Source organism: Lycium barbarum, chromosome 8, assembly GCF_019175385.1.
Source record: "Lycium barbarum isolate Lr01 chromosome 8, ASM1917538v2, whole genome shotgun sequence".
Lineage (NCBI taxonomy): Eukaryota > Viridiplantae > Streptophyta > Magnoliopsida > Solanales > Solanaceae > Lycium > Lycium barbarum.
The window spans coordinates 65657885-65684052 of record NC_083344.1 but is presented as its reverse complement, the minus strand read 5'-3'; positions in this window follow the sequence as shown (position 1 = coordinate 65684052).

Here is a 26168-nt window from a genome sequence, read left to right as displayed (position 1 = left end):
CATGGGCCTCCTACAAGTCATGGCTATTTGGGGAAAACATTACCATTTAGCATGTGTGTACAGATATGTGACAGAGATGGAACTTTACAGTTATGTTACTTCTTTGGCTTGAGCATTGGTGTTTTATTGTTGATAATTGGTCACTTATTCTGAAAGTGGATTACTTGAGGATATTATTTGTGATACTTGTTTGTTGTGCCTGTCTGCCTATTTCATTTATTTTGTGTGCATATGCATGATACTAATCTTAGTTGGCCGATGATACCTACCAGTACGTGTTATTTGTACTAATCTACACTTGCTGCACTTTTTTATGAGAGGAGATTTTGAGCCATAGACGTCTTCCAGACCTCGCATCTAGTTGAGGTTGTTTGTATTGAGATCCGAGGGTGAGCTCCTATCCGTACTATGACGCTTGAAGATCTTTCTTTATTTCAGATGTCTATTTTGATTCCACACATTATGTTAGTTTTAGACAATACTTTTTCTTTAGACATTATTGGTTACAGTCTTTGTACAGTGACTTTCAGATTTTGGGGATGTACTAGCTAGACTTCTGCACTTACCATTTAGTTTATTTTATTTTCAGACGTGTTATGCAATTATTCGTGAGCAATGTTTATTAATTGGTTTAAGTAATTGAAACTGGCTTTATAATGGGCTATAGGATTAGTGTGGGTGCCACTTAAGTTTGTTTGGGATGTAACACAAAGCTTGGATCCATGCTAGAAATCCATTAGAATCTACAAGGAAAGATGGTTTTTGTTAATTATTTCATAAAATGAGTTTTAGTCTTTCTAAATTGAAATTATTGGTGGGTTTGACTAATCTAATCATAGAGTTTGATGATTTCATAGCTAATAGCCTTGAATCTTCCATTTATATTGATGAAATTGAATGTTGAAAAGTTAGGGTTTATACCCAAATAGGGGGTTTCCACTTGAATAACGAAAGAGTTATTTTAGCGATTGATGAGTAGGATTGAAATCCTAGAATGTATAATTGCATATTTAGCTTTTGAAATAACCATTTTACCTTTATGGGCCCGTTTGCCCTTTCTCCATAGTTGAATTTCAGTCGAAAGATAAGTATAGCGATGTGGCATGTTGTTCTTCCTTGTTTCTAATCTAGAATTCGATTATGAATAGACTGTGAGTATTAGGAGGCGCTACAAAAGGGAAAGGAAAATGTATGATTGTTCTTGGCTCCTGCTCGGCTACCCGGTACGTATGGCTTACCTTATAGTTAGACTTCGGTTAGCATAGCGTATGTAGAGTTAGTGATTATTGGAGAAAGCATGTTACGCCTTCGGGTATGAGGTTGGGTTGGATTACCTAAGATGGTACTGTTGTTTGACTGTGAGCTTGTTGTTTGTTGTGATCTATTGGCTTGTTGCCACGTGTGTGTTATTAGACTTGATACTTAGTCATCATATCATGATTTTAAAAGTGCTATCCCTCACTTATTGGGTATTATCATGGATAGAGGCAAAAACTTGACTTAGTACTAATATCGAGAGATGTATCTATATGTTGCACGATTGATCTTATATTTTATCATCATTCATTGATATTATGCATGGTACTCATTCTCATCTTTCATGATACTATGATAAGAGTTGAGTTTAGTATTATTGTTTGATTGTGGCACGTTTCCTTACTGTGATCTACTGGCTTATCGCCACCTACATGATACTAGACTTGATGCTTAGTTGACTTATCATGATCGTTAACCCTTATCTCTCATTTATTGGTCTTGTCTTATAAAGAAGAAGAGAGTGATTTACTCATGATATTGTGATACGTGTCCATGTATGGCACAATCGATACTGATCGATCCTCGTGATGTGTGTTCATGTGTGAAACCATTGATATTGACAGATTCTCATAGGCATTGATATCATGAATGCATTCATACTCATACATTTGGACCAGGTTGCGTGCCGAAACATATTTTATACTTATATTGGATCGGGTTGCGTATCGCAACATATATTAAGCCTATTTTTGATAAGGTTGCACGTTTCACGATATATATATGCTTTGGATCTGGCTTTGTGCCGCAGCAGGTACATGGAATTCGCGGGTCCCTCATGGGTTATGACTATAGAGGCGTGGAGGTATTCTGCCCGGAGCATGTGTGTATCATTGCATCGCACATGCATTCATATTACATCCATTAACATCTCTGAATTGGTTGTTGTACTTATTGCATTGCATAAGCATTGATTTCCTTGGTTGGTATTGACTTGAGTTATTATGTGCCTGATTAATACATACTTGGGAATTGATAAATTTGAGGATTAGAGGCTTCCTTCTAGGCTATGACTTGTGGTTATAGATATCTATTGATTGGTTGTACTGATGTTTCTCGTTATTCTGAGTTAGCGGGGAAAACTTGGTTGACTTGTGTTTAGGTGCTTCACTATAGGCTATTCAGCTATTTGATCCTTTTGTACTTGAGTTCTTATTCTTGGATTATGTTATGTCTATACTTGATTGTGAGCACGTCTATTCTTCAGTCTTTTCCTTTATATATGTTTGCTAACTGTTGTCAGCCTATGATTCTTACTCAGTAAGTGTTGTTTGCACTGATGCTACCTTGTTATACTCCTTTTGGGGTGTACAGTGTGTGAAAGTTCTATTTATGATCCTCAAGAGTGTTTCTCGAGACAGTGTTGTTAGAGACTTAGGGTGGGATACTGCCAGATCTGCAGCTCGAGTCTCCATTCTTCGTATACTTATCATCTATTTCCCGACAGTATTCCTTTTGTTGTTATGAGCTTTGTATGGAAACATTCAGATAGTTCTTTTTATATATTCAGGCCTATGTATTTATTAGTACCTCTTGTACTGACTTAGACCAGATGCCTTCGGTAGAAGATGTATTCCACACTTATTCTCTTTTAATTGATATTGAGACTTATTATTCACTACATTGTTCTTCCACATTATAGTTTGTATATTGGATAAGGGAAGGGTTCGACTAGCCAGGTGAGAAATGGTAGGTGCCTGCACGACTAAGTAATTTTCGGTCATGACAAGTTGACATCAGAGCCCTAGGTTACCTGGGCTATAAGTACAAGAGCATGTCTAGTAGAGTCTTTTGGATGCGTACGATGAGCTCCGTACTTATCTGCGACAGGTTATGGGACAATTGGGAAACTTCCAATTCTTTCATTCCTTCGTCCTACTTCATCTAATTTGGTATCTAGTCGATTCCAATTGGTATCTGAATATATTTGTCTTATACTCTTATGAATGGTAGAAACTTGTTCTTAAATTCTTATGCAATGGATTCATTTTTGACGCGTTGTGGTGTGCTACGATATGCGTCATCCTGATTCGGATGCGTGACTGAGTTTAGTTTCTAGCTATCGCTAGAGTTTTCAGTTGTGTGGGATCGTGGTTAGACTCATTTATTGTGGAGGTTTCTTGAGAAATGGGAAAGATGGTACAGAGGGTCATGATCTCCGTGTTTTAAGTGTTGGGTTGCTCGGAAATGGCAAAAAGGGCATTTCTGGCTTAACTAGAGTGATTTGTTTGATAATAAGATCTATTTTGGGAAAGATTTAAACTTCATCAAGGCATTATGATGGTGTGCATGGCACGGGTGTACCAATGGCAGGTCAACAATTCAGCAGTGGCAGAGTATTAGATGTTAATATGTGAGGATGAAAATAAGTTTTGTAAGGACCATCAGATTTGGCAAAAGGATAGTGACCGCGTGTAATAAAGAAGGGAAGTTGAGAATAAGGACATGAAGGATGATTTTTGTGGGAAACGTGTAGCGAAGTAATATTTCTTATGGTATTTTGGTATGAGGACGTTTCCTGTTAATAGGACGAAGGCGTAAGGAAGAGGATTTTGATAGACTAATTTGTTATTAAGAAAGAGCAAAAGTTGGTATAAGCCTTGTTTGTCAGGATAGGGTTGCACTTGGTACGAGAGTGGATTTAATGTTCGGTAGTGAAAAGTTAAGTTGGACTTCGATGTGACTATATGGTAGTAGTTTGTGGGTTCTTTCAGGAAAGTGATTATCGATTCTAGACTGTAAGACAAGGTTACTTGTGACAAGTGGAGACTTAAGATATCAGGTAGCTATGGTCCCGGTCCTTTAGTAAAAGGTATGTTCACCGGGTCTTCGTGTTTACAGGAATGGTAAGGATATTGTGGAATTAAGAGGTAGTTGATTTGAGAGTTATGTTGTGGTCATACATTATAGGATAGAGATAAAGGTTCATGGTTGGGTTGATAATGGGTTATGTCATGGGCCAATGAGAGCCAGTGGTTGACCAATAAGGATGATTCTAGTGTGGACAAGTGTGAAGTTTTAGTACTCTAGGAGCTATCGGGTGTTGCATCTAATATTGGATTAGGGTTGAGAGCTTTGTACCTATTGTGTATGTTTTCGCTAGCTCATGCCATTTCTGGTGTTGCCACTCAGTTGAGTTCATCGAATGAAAGGGATAATTGCGTGAATGGTTAGAGGTGTTCTGGTTCGACAATTGGGACGTTCGAAGTGGTAAATCGATAATAAGGTTTGAATTAATTCGAGTTGTGGAGAACATTTCAAAATTTGAGAAAAGGCACCTTGGCGAAGATATATGAGGACATTAGTTGGACTATGTATGTGATACGCTGGATTTAGGGAGTATTTGGTTTAGAGTTGAGTGAGTTAAGGGAACTCTAATGTGTAGAGTATATGGCCTACTACTATCTCAAGGATTGACTAGGCTAGTTTGCAAGACTAATCATTATGCGGTATTCTAATGAGTGTGTTTGAGAAATGGTTTAACGGTAACGATGATTGTGATCTGATTAAAAGTTGAGGAATTGAAAAGTCAAGAAAAGGTATAGTTGATCGAGAATCGGTAAGAATAAGGCACATCTTCGAAAAATACTTGGGTCTATATAGTTTATGGTGTAGTTGTCTTACAGAAATGACTAAGTGATATGACAGAGTTCCGTAAGGTTTCATGATTAACGACTAGTGAGAAGCAAATTTTAAGTAACCGACATGTTAAGGCTTACGGAGTGGCTTAATTGGTACACAGTAGGCTAATTTTGTAACACTCTTCAGCGGATGAGTTAGTGTGGTTTAAGGGAAAGGAATTGTGGAAGTCTCCATATGTGAGGGGTAAAGTTATATTTCGAGACAGACCGTATTCGTGGTAGTGTATTATGTTGCTAGTAATATTGACTGGATAGCTTGGGTGAGCACTTTTGGGATATTAAAGGCTTGAGAATTGTTGTGCAAGGTTGGCGTAAGAGATTGCCAGATTGATGCTTTTGGAATGGCGATAGACATATCGAGGTGTTACAATGGGAGATTTGATGGTTAAAGGGTAATTATATGAGGCTACAGGTTTTGGGTCAAAAAGTTCGGGGTGTATCAAAATTGCGTATCGGGTAAAAGTTGAGAAACAGAACGATTGCAACAATAAGGTATTGTTCTTCGGTACTAAGTTGACAGCTTGGATAGAACTCAGCCTTTGGAGTCAGTTCGAGTGACTATTGGTTGTATTCATGGGTTGTGCATTCATTCCAGGTCAGAATTGTCCGATTAGAACTTGATGGACCATGTTTATATTTCTAGGAGGACTTACGGGCTCCCAGTAAATCACCTTCACGGATTCGATGAGCTTCAATTCAAATTTGAGGTATGACAGGTTTACCGAGCTTTGCCAGGGTTTGATAGTGGACTTGATGATATTTTACCGAGATTAGCTATTTAGACAAATAGTATAGTTCATGTTGGTACTTGGTAATGATTTTGGGAGGTACTATGGTTGCGAGAGGTCTTCAGAGTGATCAAATAGTTTCCTACAGACTTGGCTCGGTGAGGTATTCAGTGGGATGCTTCCTGTATGGTGATTTGAAGGTCTAAGGAGACTTGGAACTAGAAAAGTCGGCTATGAGTGAGATCAATATGATGGAATTACTTAGAGAGCTCCGATAAAGCAAGAATTCTTTTCGGGCAATAGTAAGTCATGATTTCGGGCTTGTGTTTGTGTATTTTTAAGAAATCGTGGTGCGAAGAATGGCTTTAAAAGGGTGAAAGAAAGGTTAGCAGAATCAGAATATTTTACCAATTCAGAGTGGGTTATGGTTGTGTCTATATCTAAAGGTTTGTGTTGTCTTGATAAATAGAGGTGGGACCTTTTCTTTGCGTTTAGAGGTATGGTTATATCGAATCAGAGAATTCCAGCAAAGTAGTTCTTTTATTTGGGAATCAGTTGAGAGGGAAATTCGAGTAGGGGAATATGGAAATTGGGTCTTTTGGCTAAGTTAGAGGATGTTTTGACTAATTAGATGAATGGGCAGTGATTTTGGCGAACTTCATGCGATAGAGGCTTCTGTGTTATTATATTAAAGATTCCTTGGTTAATGTTAGCTTCCGTATTCTCTTTCTTCGTTTGAGGACGAATGATTTTTTAATTCGTATCACATATAACGACCCTTTTGGTCGTTATAGCGCTTTAGACCCATTTAACCATGTTGACCTTTCCCCGAAGCCTACTAGTACGATTTTTACTCATGGGGATGGATGGCACGGTTCTCAAAATATTCAAGCAAGATTTACAATGACTTTTGTGAAATATAGCCTAAAAGTGAGAAACGTTTGACCAATAGTTGACTTTTGGGTAAACGGACCTCTTTCGAAATTCCGTCACTTCAGCGAGGTCCAAAGGGTTGATTGTGTGACTTGGTGGAATGTTCGGTTTGGTTCCCAAGGAACTTGGATGAGTTTTGGGTTATTAGTTGGAAAGTAAGTATTTGGCCATTGTGTGTTAACCCAGTCAAATAGACCTCCGCTGGGAATTCCGAGGTCGCGAGTTTGTGACTTGTTTTTATGTGGGAATACATGTCTGATTCGTATCTGGGAGATCTCGGGTGATTGTTGGATTTTGGGATTGTGTTTGAGAAAATTCGGGTGTATGGTGTCCGCTGTAGCGGTACCAAATCCGCCACAGCAAATCCGGTATAGCGAGGTATTGGTCCACTATACCGCAGTAGAGGAAAGTGAGAGGGGCGCCACAGCTGACAAGAATCTGCTATGGCAGATGCGTGACAGCGGGGACTAGTCTCGCTGGCGCGAGCCCGCTATAGAGGAATCGTGACCACTGCAGCGAGGCAACGTGTTCCAAAATCTAATAAATTCTAGGTGAAAACCCTTCACTCTGTATTACTTCATTTATTACATCCAAAGTATTTTTTAGGTGAATGGAGAGTTCTTGGCTGATTCTCTCTTGTGGTAAGTCTCTTAACCTAAAATTCATCACCTTATCTTCCTTAATATTGAATCCAGTCTAAAAGTCCATTAGAATCTAAGAGGAAAGATGGGTTTTGTTTATTATTTCATAAAATGAGTGCTAGTCTTTCTAAATGGAATTATTTGTGGGTTTGACTAATCTAATGTTACACCTCGAAATTTCGGGTTGTTGTGCAGTGAATAGACTAATGCAAGTTCAGGTGTATATGATGCCCTACAAGTATGAAGAGATACTTAATGATTCTAATTAAGATTCCAAAAACATTTGAGGCGAGACAAGAAAGCTCGTAGGAGAAAGTTAAGGTAGAACGTGCCTTACCCCATGTACAAATGTACCAGAAGGTATTCCTGGTAATTTACAGTGTTATAAGTTGAACGGATAGAATCGACACAATTTGAACAGATTCAGGAAATTCTACAGACACCAGGTAGTGTCGACGGACCGTCACTGTGCATCGTCAACATGTTTCTGCAAACTGAAATCTGCAAGTGCAAATCGATTGGTCAAGTCGACGGACCGTCGACACGTCAACGGAACCGTCTACCCGGATGTCAAACCGCCTCTCTGGAATTTTCTTGTTCCAGCTATAAATAAACAGCCCTTGTTCATAATTTTCAGATTTCACTTTATCTTCAACTCTGGAAACCTCTAGAATATTCCCCATATCATATTAGTACATATCCAAGAAAAATCAAGGATGAATCACAAATAATCAAGGGAAATCAAGTGTATGAGTGCTCATTAGGGTTGATGGAAGCTAGAAATTCCTTTGGAATTGAAGTTGAGCTTTTCTCCAAGTGGAGTATTTTCATCTAAAGGCCATTCCAATGTGATCAAAGGTGAGTTTCACATTTAATTCATGTTACTAAGAATATTGAGTAGTTGAAAGACTTGGATTATGGAAGAAAGTAGAGTATGAAGTTCAATTATGAAAATAGTGATATTCTTGAACATTAGCTTGACTTGAATTATAGTTCTTGACATTTTATGAGTACAATCTTGTGGTGAATAATACAAATGATGTTAAAGGAGTATTATTGTCACGACCCGACTCGGGGCCGCGACGAGCACCCGGTGCTAGCTCACCTGGGCACCCTTTTAGCTTACTCTTATGCTTACATCTAGGTGAGCCACATAATTATACATGCATTTCAATTCATTCGTCAACTAGTGCCATTTGGACAACAACACATTTATATCATCATAGGCATCTATGTCACATCAATATACATGGGCCAACGTGGCCGACAAAATAATATACAAAACATAGGCCGACAAGGCCAAACACATCTACCTACACACAAATATGTCTACGAGCCTCTAAGAGTATAACATATCACATTAGCGGGACAAGACCCCGCTATGCCCATAATTATATACACAAAAAAATGAGTACCCAAAAGATATGGCTCCGAAGGAAATGGAGCTCCCTATGTAATCTTCGAATAGGCAGCTATGGATCAAGTCTGTCTCCCTGTACACCTGCGGGCATGACGCAGCGTCCACAAACAAAAGGACGTCAGTACGAAGAATGTACTGAGTATGTAAAGCATGAGCAACATCAATAAATAAGCATCATGAACAACATATGAAATATCATAGGAGGGGGGAGACAATAATATCATCGTCATAGCGTTTACCTGCCTTTCGTAGGACTTTCCAGTTTTCATACGTATTTGTACACCTACGTCATCATACGTATTCCATAATAGTACTCATACCATACTTTTGCTCATATTCGTATACATGTCCTTATTCGTATTCTTATACATAGTCTTATCACATTCATATTCATTTTATATACATAGTCATTTCATATACATGGCATTTACATAGCATACCCGACCTCATAGGATCGGTGTTTCATACATACTTGGCCAACCAAGGCTCAAGGTTACTCATACCTGGCCCTACCAAGGCTGCAGGGTTATCCGTACCATCTGCAGAGGTGTGCGCGCGTATCGTAATCGTATACATACTTTATACATGTTCATATACATATATCCTACCCGGCGTTATAAGCTCGGGGTGTCATTATAGCCCTTCATAGGCACATGTAAGTATAATAGCCCGTAGGCACCTTTAACATCATTATTATTATCATCGTCATCACTATCATCATCACTTTCGCTACATCTATATCTTATGCTTACTCGTCATATGGGGTGCGTAGTATAATCGTAGCACATATCGAGGATCGTGAGCTTATGAGCTCGGAGTGTCAATCGTTTGAATACAACATACTCATATAGAGGATTTAAGAGTTTGGCCAAGGAACCATGCCTTATGAAAGAAGGGTTAGCCTTACATACCTTTTCATCAGACTATTCTACATTTGCACGCTTCCTCCCAATGCTAGCGTCTATACCTTCATTAATATCATAATAATAGCCATTAGTCATTCAGATTATCCACATTATCTAGATTCCTTAATTTGCCTCTAATTCACCCATATTCATGGTCATAACATCCAACTTCGTCCATTCGTCTAATGTGTCTAGTTCATGATCTTAGTGCCATTTATAATACATTCATATCACAACACAACAACATTCATGATTCAATTCAAACTATTCCTCAAAATGTCACTATTCATCATTCATGACCTACATGACCATATTTTCTACAATCCATGTATTTCAACTCTTCAATACCTTAAACATCATGTAAAAATCATGAATCTTACCTTAGAAGTTGTAGGAACAAGCTTTTGTTAATAATACTCCACTTTGAGCAAAAACCCTAGTTTTTCTCCATTTGGATTTCTTGATTTGGATGATCTTTGATGATGTTCTTACTCTTGATTCACCTTGTTTTATGTTGTTGATCCTCAAATATCCTTTAAAACTTGTATAAAGAATGTAGAGAGAGGTTTTAGAGAGAAGTGGTGTAATGTTGTAATGAAATAAAATAAGTGTTGGTTCCCTTATTTAATGAATTGCAAAAATCTGTGCTGGGTGAACAGTGGTCGTCCATGGAGGTTTACGATCCGTATTCCACTTTACGGACCGTCCCTCGTGGTCGTCTTTAACCATTTCCAGAACCAAAAACTTTGGCTGCATGCATGGTGATTTACGACCATGGTTTACGGTCCGTCCTCCTGGTCGTATTTTAGCATTTCTCAACTGGGCAGAAAGTCGAAGTCTTGCATGGTAATTTACGACTGCCAGTTTACGGACCGTATACCAATTTACGGTCCGTATTTTGCACTTTACGACCACTGGGCAGATTTCAAATCTGCAACTTTTCATATATCTTAGACTTCTCATTTTAATCACCCACATCCATGGACATGCATTGCTCACCTTATATCTCATCTTAACTTAGCCAACTTTCTCATCTCACATCGGATACCTTCGAAATCTCGCTTAAGGTCATCAAACGTCGTTTCTTGTTCATGGACCTCATGCACTCATACTTATCACTAGTTCGTTCACTTACGTACCAACGAAAATTTTTTCCGGGGACTAAGCTTCCCCTTTTTGCCGAATCTCATAACATCTTTCATTGGCGACACTTTCGAGAATACCCAATCCTTCACTTTGAACTCCAAGTCTTTCCGATGATTATCCGCATAGGACTTCTGACGACTTTGGGCTTCTAACAACCGATCTTGTATAAGCTTGACTTTCTCTATAGTTTGCTGGACCAACTCTTGCCCTATCAATTTAGTTTCTCCGGTTTCGAACCACCCAATTGGGGATCTACACTTTCGCCCATATAAAGTGTTACATCCGACATTTTTGTTTATTCGAAAAATTCAAGATAAATGGACTTGTGATGAATAAGGCCACAATTGGACACTACTTGGTGTGAATGTGTGAGTTATGAAGTCAATGGTATAGAATTACGAAAGGTGGCCAAGGGCAAAATCGGAATTTTGGAAATTTGCCTTATGGATCAATATGTAACCAACAATTTTGGGCTCAAAAAAAATAATAATAAGACAAGGCCCATTTGGGAAGGCCAAACCGGCCATAGTGGGTTAAAAATAGCCCAAGCCCACAATTTAATTATGTGGTATATTATAGTGGGATAATTATCAAGAACATTCAAGAAACATAAAGAAAGAACAAGAAAAAAAAAAAGAGAGAGGTTTCGGGTGGGAGAGAAAGAAAGGAAGAAAAGAAAGAAAAAAAAATTGGAGCCCATTCCTTGGTTCAAAAATTCATCTCTTGTGAGATTTGTACTAAGCACAAGGTGCTCTTCAAGTTGATATAAAGATTGTGGCAAGAAAACAACTTCAACCCCAAGTGAAGAACTTGAAGAAAGGTAAGGATTTCATGCTTTTGTTGTGTTAAAAATGATGTATGTATGTTGTAGTATGTGTGAATGAAGGAAAAACATGGAAATTTTGTGTGTTGAACAACTTGGGTGGTGGCCGAATGCATATATATGTATTGCATGCTTTTAATGGCTTGAATTCTTGTGTAAGTTAGTTGTAGGATGGTGGGGATTGTATTAGAAATGAAAGTTGAATGAATTAAGGAAAATTGAGAATTTTGGGGTGTGGCCGTGTGTGTGTGTTGATGTTGGAAGGTGAGTTAAATCTTGTTAGCATGTTAATTGTGTTGTTATGGCCTTATGAAGTAGACGGAAGGATAATGGTTAAGCTAAAACGAAGAAATTGTTGATTAAGTTGTCGTCGGAAAGTATGTCGCGTTATCGTGATTTCTTGAAAATATGATTAAGGATAATGAATTTGGAATGTAAAAATGTGTTTATGAACTTGTATGTTGGAAGTTAGGAAAGATTGGAAAGGTAGTGATTTGATAGGAAGTTGAATGTTTGAGTAACTTATGAATGTTATGTGAATATGGTATGGATGCCTCCGATGTGTGTCGTAATGATTTTGATGGATAATGGATATGAAAATAATAAGTTTGGTTGGAAATGCAAGTTTAAAACGAAAAATAACTCGTTGTGTCGAAAGATGGCTAATAATGCCATAGTGTATGAATTAGTGTTTATTGATGTTTGTTGTTGTTTGGATGTTTTCTCTGGGCTGTTGTGTTGAGGAATTGAGCCGAGCTAAGTCTCGGGGATGTCGTATATACAGAGGAAATGCTGCCGAAATTTCGGTAGGCAATTATGTGTAAAGATAGAGTATTGAAAGAATGAAACTAACCAAATGGTAAACTTGACCATTTCCAGATTTTGGACGAAATTTGGATTGACGCCGAGCGAGCATAAGGCGCCATCGAGGTATGTGAAGCACTTCTATACGTTCCTAGGCATGTTCTGGATGTGGTAGGCTCGGCCGCGAGCCTTAGGTCCGACTCCGTTCCCCGGAATTCGAGACGGAAAACCGCTCTAATTCCTTCAGTTCAATTGAACCTATTTTCTTACAAATTGTCCTTAAAGTGAGATTTTGCACAAAACTTCCCCAAACGGAGTCGGAACACTTCCGAATGAGTATGGGTGACCTCATAAGGTCAATCATCAGTAATTTACGTATGTAGCCTCGGGTTGGTCCGAGGTGGGCCCACAAGGCCGATACTTCCGGTACGATTTTTAAAATACTTCTGTCTTGGTCCGATCTTCTCCAAAAACTTCTGAACTATTATTTTGTGTAATTTATACAATATGATTTCTGAACATCCGAGCATCCCATTCTGAAAATCTGTCGTGCCTTCCTAACTAGGATATGAGCGCGTGCTATGCATACTATCTGGATATTCTGATTTTGGCTCGCCGTTGGGCACCCTTCTGATTGATCGAGTTTGTATGTTGAGTCTGTAGGTAGGTGGTTTCTCATTTATCGATTCGTGTCTGTCTCAATGCATTCTTTCACTGCGACCCGGGCCAGGTTCTGTTATCGTGCATAATTCTCTGCATTGTTCACCGCGTCCCTCGGCGTACGGGCCGGGATCTGTATGTCTGTATGATCTGTGTATGGGGATGGCGGCCAGGATGGCATATGATCTGATTTGATTCTGTCTGTCCACCGCGTCCCGTACTAAGAGGGCCGGGTTCTGTTACCGCGCCCCCAGACAGGGCCGGGATCTGTATGAATATATGCGTGTGCCATCTGTATTTATAAAGCACACGCCTTTGTATGATTTTGTATGACTCTGTGCTACTCTGCATGCATAATTCTGTCCGTCATACTACTGTCTGTCCGTCTGTGTTACAACTATTTCTGTATGTCCGTATGGCTTCTACTTCTGTATGTCCGTATGGATTCAGATTCTGCTCGTCTGTCCGTATTATGATTCCGTCTGTCTGTCCGAACTATAATTCTGTTCATTTGTGTGTAACACGATTCTGTATGTCTGTCTGGATCATAACTCTGTCCGTCAGTTTGACTTATGATTTTGCCCGTTATATTACTGTGACTCTAGTTCGGACTATGTTTATATCTGTTACGTTGCTGCTTTACATACTCGGTACATTTTCCGTACTGACCCCCGTTCTTCGGGGGCTGCGCTACATGCCCGCAGGTACAGACGCGCCAGGTGACACGCCGCCAGCGTAGGTTCTGACTCTGCCATTCGAAGAGCTCCTTTGACTCGGAGCATATCTTTTGGGTATATATTTTCTGTCTTCTGTGTACTCCGTATGTATGTATATTCTGGGTACGGCGGGGCCCTGTCCCGTCGTATGATTCTGTATGTCTGTAGAGGCCTGTAGATAGATGTGTGGGTTACGGGTTTCGTCTGTATGTTAGCCTTATCGGCTTACTTGTAAATGTCTGTATGTTTAGGTATATATGTATATATACGTATGGTTGCGCGCGTGCCGTATTTGCATCGGCCTATTTCCGTACTTCTGTTTTGAAACGAAAAGAAAAAAAATCTGTATGATTCGAATTCGATCAGATAGGTACGTATGGGTATCCAGTTAGGGTACCAGTCGCGGCCCACGGGGTTTGGGTCATGCCAAAAGTGGTATCAGAGCGGTTAGTCCTCGGTATGTCTACAGGCCGTGTCTAGTAGAGTCTTGGTTATCGATGTGTTGTGCACCACATCTATAAACAGGAAGCTACAGGGCATTTAGGATGTTACCCTTCTTTGAATTCTTAGATCGTGCGTTAAAGCTGTATGGTTAGGATGATTCTCCCTTACGAAATGCTGTATCTACAGCGGGGCTCCAAAGGAGCAGAAGTGTCGGTATTCGGGAAAATGTTTCTGACCCTCTCCTTGCAGGTAGTTGTAGGTTGGTGACGAATGAAGAGGACGGCTTCCGACGATGAGGATGGGGGTGCCAAGAAGGCCCCCAGGTTGTCACCAGGGCCGAGTAGGCAGGGCCCCAGTTACTCGATCGAGACGGATCCTTCGGAGGATTCCCCGGAGGATAGCTACGATACGGATCCGTCGGAGGACCCATCTACGACTCCTCCAGAGACCCCGAACCCTGGAGCAGAGGATCCCGTGGAGGATGGCTACGATACAGATATCTCGGAGGATTTGGCGATGACCCCTCCGGAGCTTCTTACCTCCGAGGAGGAGGATAGTCATGAGGCAGGCCCGTCGGAGCATTCTTCTGGGATGACGCAGGAGGAGATTTTTAAGTATGCACCAGCTCTTATTATTAGGGAGAACCTTGATAGCCCGGCCACCTCGGAGAGTGCTATGGATTTCTCCTGTTCTTGGCCTGGGTCATCAGTGGGCCAGGATTTGTCTGATCGTCCATACCCCTCCGATTCGGATGCGGGTGATAATGGAGACCGGGTAGGTAGGGAGCAGACAGGCGTGGATGATAGTGGGCATACCTCTCACGGCAGCTCCCCAGGTCAGACTCGATATTGATTATTTATAAGTGTATGAGTTTTTAGAACTTCCTATGTGTGTATGATATTTGTAAGACGTTGTTCTATGAAGACGACGGAAATTTAAAGGAATTAGAGACCTAGTGACCCCAAGGCAAGGGCGACGGAGATGTCCCCACCGTCAGTGTGAGTCTTGAAATCCTGGATGAAAGTAAACAGGAAGGTGCCTCCGATGCTGTTTGAGTTGGGCGCGTGTGGTAAGTGTCGACGACATTATAATTCTCATTTGAAGTTATCAGCCCCGTGTGGCTGCGATACGACATGATATGATATGTATGTATGTGTATATGAGTTGGCCCTGTGAGGCATGATTGGTATTTCTGGTGTACAGGTTTTGGATAGTAAGAAATGCAGAGGAAACTCTGCCCAAATATTTCCAGGAATATGGAGGTTAACATGTAGATTAAGTACAAAACGGTCCCGCGATACTTGTCAGACTTTAGTTCCTTCTGTCGGTGGCCGAAGAACACCTTGCGGTGACATTTTATCAGATTCCACCGATTATTTGGAGGCGGAATTCATGTGACGAAGACTTAAATCCGTGGGTTATCTGTAATCATATGTATATGTGTATGAAAGTGAATGTTTAAGATTCAGAAAGGCGACATGGTAGTGGTACGACTTAGCCGGGGGTGGGACCCGCTACAAAAATTTTCCGAAAATTTGCGAAGACTCCGATTTGCTCTAAAATTACGTGACAAAGGTCGTGCGGGGCGATCGACGAAATTATATCTGCCCTAACGCGTCGAAATGCATGAAAGTTTCGGAGTTAAGCGTGCTCAGGCCAGAGCAATTCTGGGATGGGTGACCCCCTGGGAAGTAATGCAAAGTTTTGCACAAGTGTAGGTATGACTGATATAAATGAAAATTTGGGGTAATCTAAAGGAAAAGAGAATGTATGGAGTAATTAGCGCCTTTACAGACACCACACAGACCGACGCGGATTAAATGGGCAAAAAGAAAAGGTGCGATACCGCCCGAAAAATTGAACGAATCTGGATAACAGTCAGCAACGACCCGAATGTGGTCAGGGGATAGAGAAAGCCCAATTACCTCATAAGTTAGTCTGGGATGGCGATGGTTGTAAAAAGAAAGAGTGTATGGGTAGTAGGGAAGAAGAGAGATAAAAAGGGCAAATAAGAAGAATCTTTGAAAAGTCGATAAACGGCACCCAAGACGATTTGTATGATTGATTCTGAATGTGTGCCTGTCTGAAATATCTCTATACGATTAACCCTGATTACGAATCTGTCTGACACACCTCTGTATGTCTGACTCCGGATATAAATCCGTCTGGTGTGCCTCTGTACGTCTAATTTCGATCGCATGTCTGTCTGATACATCTCCGCATGTCTGATTCTAAGTGCGGCTCTGTATGATACATTTCTGTAAGCCTGATTCCGATTTCGAAACCCGTCCGATACCTTTTTATACGTCTGACTCCGATCTCAGGTCTGTCTGACATACTTCTGTGCCCCTGACTTTGACTACGAATCTGTCCGATATACTTCTACGCGTCCGGTTCCAGTCCTGAATCTGTTGGTAAGAAGTGTCTGGAATGAAGTGGGATTATATCGATGTGGTAGAAATCTCCGGAGTGTAACAAGAAATGATACGGACTATGACGTCTGGAAAGCGTTCGTCAGTTACAAGAATATAGCTTATGGTTCGACGATTGCGTGGGGTACGAGAAGATATATTATGAAAGCATCTAAATCTGTGATGTGAAAAATTACCTCATAATGTTGGTAAAGAAGCCATGTCGGAAAGTCAGCAAAGGACGACTATAAAGAGAACCCTCCCGGAGTAGTATGGCGCCCCATAAGGTCAATTTAACATTCGAGGACGAATGTTCTAAAGGGGGGGAGAATGTTACATCCGACATTTTTGTTTATTCGAAAAATTCAAGATAAATGGACTTGTGATGAATAAGGCCACAATTGGACACTACTTGGTGTGAATGTGTGAGTTATGAAGTCAATGGTATAGAATTACGAAAGGTGGCCAAGGGCAAAATCGGAATTTTGGAAATTTGCCTTATGGATCAATATGTAACCAACAATTTTGGGCTCAAAAAAAAAATAATAAGACAAGGCCCATTTGGGAAGGCCAAACCGGCCATAGTGGGTTAAAAATAGCCCAAGCCCACAATTTAATTATGTGGTATATTATAGTGGGATAATTATCAAGAACATTCAAGAAACATAAAGAAAGAACAAGAAAAAAAAAGAGAGAGAGGTTTCGGGTGGGAGGGAAAGAAAGGAAGAAAAGAAAAAAAAAAAATTGGAGCCCATTCCTTGGTTCAAAAATTCATCTCTTGTGAGATTTGTACTAAGCACAAGGTGCTCTTCAAGTTGATATAAAGATTGTGGCAAGAAAACAACTTCAACCCCAAGTGAAGAACTCGAAGAAAGGTAAGGATTTCATGCTTTTGTTGTGTTAAAAATGATGTATGTATGTTGTAGTATGTGTGAATGAAGGAAAAACATGGAAATTTTGTGTGTTGAACAACTTGGGTGGTGGCCGAATGCATATATATGTATTGCATGCTTTTAATGGCTTGAATTCTTGTGTAAGTTAGTTGTAGGATGGTGGGGATTGTATTAGAAATGAAAGTTGAATGAATTAAGGAAAATTGAGAATTTTGGGGTGTGGCCGTGTGTGTGTGTTGATGTTGGAAGGTGAGTTAAATCTTGTTAGCATGTTAATTGTGTTGTTATGGCCTTATGAAGTAGACGGAAGGATAATGGTTAAGCTAAAACGAAGAAATTGTTGATTAAGTTGTCGTCGGAAAGTATGTCGCGTTATCGTGATTTCTTGAAAATATGATTAAGGATAATGAATTTGGAATGTAAAAATGTGTTTATGAACTTGTATGTTGGAAGTTAGGAAAGATTGGAAAGGTAGTGATTTGATAGGAAGTTGAATGTTTGAGTAACTTATGAATGTTATGTGAATATGGTATGGATGCCTCCGATGTGTGTCGTAATGATTTTGATGGATAATGGATATGAAAATAATAAGTTTGGTTGGAAATGCAAGTTTAAAACGAAAAATAACTCGTTGTGTCGAAAGATGGCTAATAATGCCATAGTGTATGAATTAGTGTTTATTGATGTTTGTTGTTGTTTGGATGTTTTCTCTGGGCTGTTGTGTTGAGGAATTGAGCCGAGCTAAGTCTCGGGGATGTCGTATATACAGAGGAAATGCTGCCGAAATTTCGGTAGGCAATTATGTGTAAAGATAGAGTATTGAAAGAATGAAACTAACCAAATGGTAAACTTGACCATTTCCAGATTTTGGACGAAATTTGGATTGACGCCGAGCGAGCATAAGGCGCCATCGAGGTATGTGAAGCACTTCTATACGTTCCTAGGCATGTTCTGGATGTGGTAGGCTCGGCCGCGAGCCTTAGGTCCGACTCCATTCCCCGGAATTCGAGACGGAAAACCGCTCTAATTCCTTCAGTTCAATTGAACCTATTTTCTTACAAATTGTCCTTAAAGTGAGATTTTGCACAAAACTTCCCCAAACGGAGTCGGAACACTTCCGAATGAGTATGGGTGACCTCATAAGGTCAATCATCAGTAATTTACGTATGTAGCCTCGGGTTGGTCCGAGGTGGGCCCACAAGGCCGATACTTCCGGTACGATTTTTAAAATACTTCTGTCTTGGTCCGATCTTCTCCAAAAACTTCTGAACTATTATTTTGTGTAATTTATACAATATGATTTCTGAACATCCGAGCATCCCATTCTGAAAATCTGTCGTGCCTTCCTAACTAGGATATGAGCGCGTGCTATGCATACTATCTGGATATTCTGATTTTGGCTCGCCGTTGGGCACCCTTCTGATTGATCGAGTCTGTATGTTGAGTCTGTAGGTAGGTGGTTTCTCATTTATCGATTCGTGTCTGTCTCAATGCATTCTTTCACTGCGACCCGGGCCAGGTTCTGTTATCGTGCATAATTCTCTGCATTGTTCACCGCGTCCCTCGGCGTACGGGCCGGGATCTGTATGTCTGTATGATCTGTGTGTGGGGATGGCGGCCAGGATGGCATATGATCTGATTTGATTCTGTCTGTCCACCGCGTCCCGTACTAAGAGGGCCGGGTTCTGTTACCGCGCCCCCAGACAGGGCCGGGATCTGTATGAATATATGCGTGTGCCATCTGTATTTATAAAGCACACGCCTTTGTATGATTTTGTATGACTCTGTGCTACTCTGCATGCATAATTCTGTCCGTCATACTACTGTCTGTCCGTCTGTGTTACAACTATTTCTGTATGTCCGTATGGCTTCTGCTTCTGTATGTCCGTATGGATTCAGATTCTGCTCGTCTGTCCGTATTATGATTCCGTCTGTCTGTCCGAACTATAATTCTGTTCATTTGTGTGTAACACGATTCTGTATGTCTGTCTGGATCATAACTCTGTCCGTCAGTTTGACTTATGATTTTGCCCGTTATATTACTGTGACTCTAGTTCGGACTATGTTTATATCTGTTACGTTGCTGCTTTACATACTCGGTACATTTTCCGTACTGACCCCCGTTCTTCGGGGGCTGCGCTACATGCCCGCAGGTACAGACGCGCCAGGTGACACGCCGCCAGCGTAGGTTCTGACTCTGCCATTCGAAGAGCTCCTTTGACTCGGAGCATATCTTTTGGGTATATATTTTCTGTCTTTTGTGTACTCCGTATGTATGTATATTCTGGGTACGGCGGGGCCCTGTCCCGTCATATGATTCTGTATGTCTGTAGAGGCCTGTAGATAGATGTGTGGGTTACGGGTTTCGTCTGTATGTTAGCCTTATCGGCTTACTTGTAAATGTCTGTATGTTCAGGTATATATGTATATATACGTATGGTTGCGCGCGTGCCGTATTTGCATCGGCCTATTTCCGTACTTCTGTTTTGAAACGAAAAGAAAAAAAATCTGTATGATTCGAATTCGATCAGATAGGTACGTATGGGTATCCAGTTAGGGTACCAGTCGCGGCCCACGGGGTTTGGGTCGTGACATAAAGCTTCATATGGTGCCATTTGAATGCTGGAATAATAACTATTATTGTATGCAAATTCAATGAGTGGAAAATGATCATCCCAATTCCCTCCAAAATCTATCATACATGCTCGTAACATATCCTCAAGAGTCTGAATAGTACGTTAAGCTTGTCCATTGGTCTGGGGATGAAATGTCGTGCTAAGGCTAACTCGGGTCCCTAAACCCTCTTGGAAAGACCTCCAAAACTTAGCTGTAAACTGAGTCCCTCTGTCGGAGATAATAGATACCGGGACGCCATGGAGTTTTACTATCTCTTTAAGATAAAGTTTCGCATAATCTTTTGCCTCATAGGTCGTCCTGACCGGTAAGAAATGAGCTAACTTGGTGAGTCTGTCCACAATCACCCATATGGAATCATACTTACGTCGAGAACGGGGTAAGCCTGAAATGAAGTCCATGTTAATCACTTCCCACTTCCAAGTTGGGATTTCCATAGCTTGCAACAATCCACCCGGCCTTTGGTGTTCAATCTTCACTTGTTGGCAATTAGGACACTGAGCTACGAATTCCGCTATATGTTTCTTCATCCCATTCCACCAATATATAGACTTAAGTTGCTCCGGGGTGAACAGAATAACGGGAACTATGAGCTTCTCTCAAAATCTGGTGGCGTAAACTTGCCACATCGAGAACACATAATCTTCCTCTACATCGGAGAGCTCCGTCTCCTGAAATGTCAATTGATGACTCCTTTTTCTGAGGGAGTGTATTTCTGTACTGCATTAGCATGGGATCCTCATATTGTCCCTCTTTCACTTCTGCCACTAGCGACGAGACTGTGGTATTCTGGATAGTAGCTCCACTGCTACCCGAGTCCACTACTCGGACTCCTAGGCTAGCTAACTGTTGAAGCTCATAGGCCATCTCTTTCTTTTCTGGTCGTACATCACTTAGACTTCCCATCAACCTACGGCTAAGAGCATCAGCCACCACATTTGCCTTTCCGGGGTGGTACAGGATCTCAACATCATAGTCTTTTAGCAACTCTAGCCATCGTCATTGCCGCAAATTCAACTCTTTCTGCTTGAAGATGTATTGAAGACTCTTATGATCTGTGTAAATATCCACGTGGACACCATATAAGTAATGTCTCCATATCTTTAATGCATGGACCACCGCGGCCAATTCTAAGTCATGGGTAGGATAATTCTGCTCATGTTTCCGCAATTGCCTTGAAGCATACACAATCACCTTGCCATGTTGCATCAACACACAGCCTAGCCCAACACCTGAAGCGTCGCAATACACAACGTATCCTTCCAATCCCTCTGGAAGTATCAGAACTGGGGCAGAATTCAATCGACCCTTTAACTCTTGGAAACTACGTTCGCAAGCATCTGTCCATTGAAACTTGGCTGAGTTCTGTGTCAATTTTGTGAGTGGTGCAGAAATAGAGGAAACACCTTCAACGAATCTCCTGTAATAACCTGCTAAGCCCAGAAAGCTACGAACCTCTGTAGGAGTTGTGGGTCTTGGTCAAGTTTTCACGGCCTTAATCTTTTGACTATCCAGTCGAATACCATCAGCTGCCACAATATGCCCTAAAAATGCCACTGAGTTCAACCAGAACTCACATTTGGAAAACTTTGCAAACAATTCTCGAGTTCGAAGAACTCCAAGGACAATACGCAAATGATCCGCATGTTCTGCTTCGGATCTAGAATACACCAAAATATCATCAATGAATACGATTACAAATAAGTCCAGAAAGGACCAGAACACATTATTCATCAAATCCATAAATACCGCTGGCGCATTAGTTAGCCCAAATGACATCACCCGGAATTCAAAATGACCATATCTCGTTCTGAAGGCTGTCTTAGGGATATCTTTCTCCCTAACCCTCACTTGATGATACCCGGACCTCAAATCAATCTTTGAAAACCATTTGGCACCTTGCAGTTGATCAAACAAGTCATCAATCCTTGAGAGAGGATATTTATTCTTAATCGTTACTTTATCCAATTGCCTATAATCAATGCACATTCTTAGGGAGCCAGCTTTCTTTCGGACGAACAATACGGGCGCTCCCCACGGGGATGAACTAGGCCTAATGAAGCCTTTATCAAGCAAGTCCTTCAATTGCTCCTTCAACTCTTTCAATTCTGCGGGTGCCATTCTATATGGAGGAATAGATATAGGTGTGGTGCCTGGAAACACATCAATGGTAAAATCAATCTCCCGTTCGGGAGGAAGGCCTGGAAGCTCTTCCGGGAACACATCCGGAAATTCGTTCACTACGGGAACTAACTGAAGGGTCGGCGATTCAGCTTCTACATCTTAAACTCGCACTAGATGATAAATACATCCTTTCGTGATCATCTTCCTTGCCTTTAGATAAGGAATAAATCTACCTTTTGGTGATGCCGCATTCCCTTTCCATTCTAAGACTGGTTCTCCCGGAAACTAGAAACGAACCATCTTCATTCGGTAATCAACATTGGCATAACAAGAAGCCAACCAATCCATGCCAATAATAACATCAAAATCTACCATTTCTAGCTCACGCAAATCAATCATGGTACGACGGTCACAAATTGTGACTATACACTCCCTATATACTCGGCTAGCTATTACCGATTCACCACGGGTGTGGACACCTCAAAAGGTTTGATCGACTCTGACTCAACTATAAATTGACCCGCAATATAAGGAGTAACATATGATAACGTGGAGCCCGGATCAATCAAAGCATATACATCATGAGAGAATACCGATAATATACCTGTGACCACGTCAGGAGAAGACTCTAGATCTTGGCGTCCAGCCAAGGCATAAATACGGCGCTGAGGGCCGCTAGTATTGGGAGCTATGCCTCTACCTCTACCATGGCCGACTGGCGCATGTGAACCTGGCCCCATAAGGCGTACAAATATCGAAGATCCGGCTACCGACCCTAATGGTTGGGTCCTACCTCTACCATGTACTGAGGGGCAATCACGCATAATATGGCCTGGTCGACCACATGAATAGCAAACATCTGAACCCAATCGGCATTGACCCCAATGCGACTTCCCACACTGGGAACATCGTGGTATAGGTGGCCTTGACTGGCCTGAATCACCTCTAAACTGGGACACCGAATAACTCTGACTCGGACCGGGATAAGTAGATCTATCAAGGCTCTGGCCTGAAAACCTTGGAGGTGCACTGGTCATAGAATAGCCCGAATGTCTAGGGAACTGTTGCCTGTGTCCGCTTCGGGACTCACTCATTGGGCCTGAAGATCTGGCCCTCTTGTTATGTCCCCGATCTTGCTCACGTTCACCTCTTCGCTGCTGTAGGCTTTCTTCTAAGTTCTGAGCATGTGCTTGAATGCGTGCAATGTCCATACCGTCCTGAAGGGACGCAGTCAAGCATTTATCCTTCAGATGGGGCCCTAGGCCCTTTACAAATCGGTGTACCCTGTCGCCCATATCTGCTACCATGGCCGAAGCATACCTGGCCAAGGAGTTAAAACGGAGGCTATACTCTAGGGTACTCATGCTTTCTTGCCTCAAGTTCAAGAATTTATCGGACCTTGCTCGCCGAACTTCTAGAAGCATATAATGACGGAGAAAAGCATCAACAAACTCTTGCCATACCAGGGGAGGTGCATTGGCTCCCCGGGAAGCCATCCATACCGTATACCACTGGATCGAGACATCTCTCAATCTATATGACGCTAGCTCTACCGACTCGGTGTCTGAAACATGTATCAATCGGAGCGTCCTTAGCATACAATCGATGAAATCCTGAGGATCCTCCTCCGGCTTTGACCCAAAGAATTTCGGAGGGTTCAAAGTAATGAAATCACGGGCTCTTGCACTAACAACCCTATCACCATACCCTGAACTGTGCCTCTGAGCCTGGGCCGCAACCAATTGAGTCAATAAAGTAATGGCCTCTTTTACATCTTGGCCCGAAGCATTTGGTGGAGGAGCTGGAGGTGCTGGAGCTGGGGCTGAGGCTACCTCACGCTCCTCAGAGACGGGCACTGTCTGGGAGGACTAAGATTGAGCCGCACCCTGGGACTCACTTTCCTCTACTACCGGTGGCGGTGCTTTGTTAGCCCGCTTCTCTGCCACCGTCTTGCCCTTTTGGGCTACCGTAGTCTTTCCCTTTTTAGGCATCTCTGAAATACACAACACACGATTTAGGAGCAAGAAAATCCTACATCATAGCTCTATCAGACGATTTTTATGAAGAAAGAAGGTCATTTATTCTTAAAATGTCCGCAGCTTCTTGTTTATAAGTGTGGCGCGCAACACACCCATAACCAAGACTCTACTAGACACGGCTCGTAGACACACCCTAAGACTGAACTGCTCTAATACCACTTTTGTCACGACCCGACTCGGGCCGCGACGAGCACCCGGTGCTAGCCCACCCGGGCACCCTCTTAGCTTACTCTTATGCTTACATCTAGGTGAGCCATATAATAATACAAGCATTTCCATTCAATCGTCAACTAGTCACATTTGGACAACAACACATTTATATCATCATAGGCATCTATGCCACATCAATGTACATGGGCCAACGTGGCCGACAAAATGATATAGAAAAATAAGTCGACGAGGCCAAACACATCTACCCACTCACACACATGTCTACGAGCCTCTAAGAGTACAACATATCACATTAGCGGGACAGGACCCCACTATGCCCATAATTATATACACAAAAGAATGAGTACCCAAAAGATATGGCTCCGAAGGAAATGGAGCACCCTATGTAATCTCCGAATAGGCAGCTATGGATCAAGTCTGTCTCCCTGTGCACCTGTGGGCATGACGCAGCGTCCACAAACAAAAAGACGTCAGTACGAAGAATGTACTGAGTATGTAAAGCATGAGCAACATCAACAAATAAGCATCATGAACAACATATGAAATAGCATAGGAGGGGGGAGACAATAATATCATCGTCATACCGCTTACCTGCCTTTCGTAGGACTTTCCATTTTTCATACGTATTTGTACACCTACGTCATCATCCGTATTCCATAATAGTACTCGTACCATACTTGTGCTCATAATCGTATACATGTCCTTATTCGTATTCTTATACATAGTCTTATCACAATCATATTCATATTATATACATAGTCATTTCATATACATGGCATTTACATAGCATACCCGACCTCATAGGATCGGTGTTTCATACATACTTGGCCAACCAAGGCTCAAGGTTACTCATACCTGGCCCTACCAAGGCTTCAGGGTTATCCGTACCATTTGCAGAGGTGTTCGCGCGTTTCGTAATCATATACATACTTTATACATATTCATATACATATATCCTACCCGGCGTTATAAGCTCGGTGTGTCATTATAGCCCTTCATAAGCACATGTAAGTATAATAGCCCGTAGGCACCTTTAGCATCATTATTATTATCATCGTCATCACTATCATCATCACTTTCGCTACATCTATATCTTACGCTTACTCGTCATATGGGGTGCATAGTACAATCGTAGCACATATCGAGGATCGTGAACTTATGAGCTCGGAGTGTCAATCGTTTGAATACAACATACTCATATAGAGGATTTAAGAGTTTGGCCAAGGAATCATGCCTTATGAAAGAAGGGTTAGCCTTACATACCTTTTCGTCGGACTATTCTACATTTGCACGCTTCCTCCCAATGCTAGCGTCTATACCTTCATTAATATCATAACAATGGCCATTAGTCATTCACATTATCCACATTATCTAGGTTCCTTAATTTGCCTCTAATTCACCCATATTCATGGTCATAACATCCAACTTCGTCCATTCGTCTAATGTGTCTATTTTATGATCTTAGTGCCATTTAGAATACATTCATCTCACAACACAACAATATTCATGATTCAATTCAAACTATTCCTCGAAATGTCACTATTCATCATTCATGACCTACATGACCATATTTTCTACAATCCATGTATTTCAACTCTTCAATACCTTAAACATCATGTAAAAATTGTTATAGCCCGTATATTGTACGTTTGGAAATTCCAAAGTCGTCGTGGAAAGTTAAGGGCGAGACCATTTTCGAAAATTATTTTAATGCACAAGTT